The sequence below is a fragment of the Schistocerca gregaria genome, unplaced genomic scaffold (assembly GCF_023897955.1).
Source record: "Schistocerca gregaria isolate iqSchGreg1 unplaced genomic scaffold, iqSchGreg1.2 ptg000378l, whole genome shotgun sequence".
In the NCBI taxonomy this organism is placed as follows: Eukaryota; Metazoa; Arthropoda; class Insecta; order Orthoptera; family Acrididae; genus Schistocerca; species Schistocerca gregaria.
The window spans coordinates 1,200,724-1,202,395 of NW_026061824.1; positions in this window are offsets into that span (position 1 = coordinate 1,200,724).

Sequence of the window (1,672 nt, forward strand, 5' to 3'; positions counted from 1 at the left end):
ATGTTTTCCCTAAACTTTGAACACTTTTTTTTTCGAGTAACGATTTTCTCAGAACGGCATGCAGCATAAATTAAAAGTGGTTCGATCTCTTAACTTCTACCTCTGACCCCTAAAAGTAAACACTTTTCTTAGGAACTTATAGCTACAATATGACATTTGTTAATATTAACTAATTTTTGTGTAGGCATAAGGAGTGAAACAAACCCCTCAAAATCGAACTCAAAGTTCGAATTAGCACTGTATCGTTAAATTTAAGGTTGTTTCATTGCGGTTAGGTATGCGCTCCCATTAATTTTATGTATTATCGACTGATGTTATCCATTTTCAAGTTCAGAGAAATAATGTAGTATCAACTGATGTTACCCATTTTTGAATTCAGGTAACATCTGAGGTGCCACACTGCACGCACTCTGCGTACTCCAGTCTCGCAAGCCCTTGATCAAATCATAATTACGGGCGCCATTTTTTATTGAAAATCCAAAATTAAGCTCATAGTATTGTCACTCGTAATTCCCAAACAGATCGTTCGAATGTATTTTCATTGTCTCAAAAAAAATTTCAAATTTACCCTTTTTTGCTCATTTGTATGAGAACCTGGCCGTAACGCCGGAATATAGTCACTAGATTTTATTTCAGAGACGCTGTACGTTCGCGAGAAGACTTTCGTTCTGCGCGTGTCGAAGGACATTCCTCAGATATTACTGTGTGTGTGCTACTCAGTCGTGCCATTTAAGTGTACATCTTTGCATAGTTTTCCTTTCACGATGTAAACAGTGTTCCGCTCAGTTGCTAACTGGCCAGTGAGTGGTTCCGAAGGTGTCGGATGTGCGGTGCGTTCGGTCTGCTAGGACAACAGCAGACTGGCGTGGTGCGATGGCAGAAGCAGACACTGAGGGAGCTAGCTGCTGGGACGCCAGCGAACAATTTATGCCAAGTAAGACGAAGAGGACTATTCTAAAATTACGAGCCGTCTAAAAAGTGTTTACCATTGGTAAATCTTGCTGTTGAGTCTGACAAAACTGACAGTTTTTCCTAGAGATACAGGAAATCCCCCCACCCCCACTCAATGAATATTTGGTTGTGATGACAGGCCGATTGGTAGTGTAGCCCGAGATCTAAGTTAGGTTGGAAGGTGGTAATTTGATTGAGAGTTGTTTACGCCAACGATTATGAATGCCGACTAAACGTTGTGCGAGCAGATTGCCCTGTAGCGTAGCCTAGTGTTTCCGTCCGCGCCACATTTAACACACTTTCTCTAACTGTGTACAAAAGTCTCACAACAGCCACGATAACTACGTTTCTGGTGGGGGGAGGGTAGAGTCCACTATGTAACTTTCACGGCAAATTTTAGTAACCGCCGAAACAAACCGAAATAGAAGCGTAATTTTAACTATATTTCCTTTTATGGGAAAGAATGGTTCCCCTCTTTCTGCAGCAACTGTAATATGTAGGCGACTTATTAGTTTTTTTTAACTCTGAATCATGATCTCAATAGACGCAGTGCTTTTTTTACGTTACTTGATTTGTGGTCTATAGTAAACAATGCAACGAATTGGTAAATTCTTTGAAGTTTGACGTGCGTTACATAGACGACGTCTGCAATGTTCGTAAGGCCAAGTTTGCATATATTCGGTGTCTGTTTTTTTGGCCATGTACTGTATAATTAAAGGGA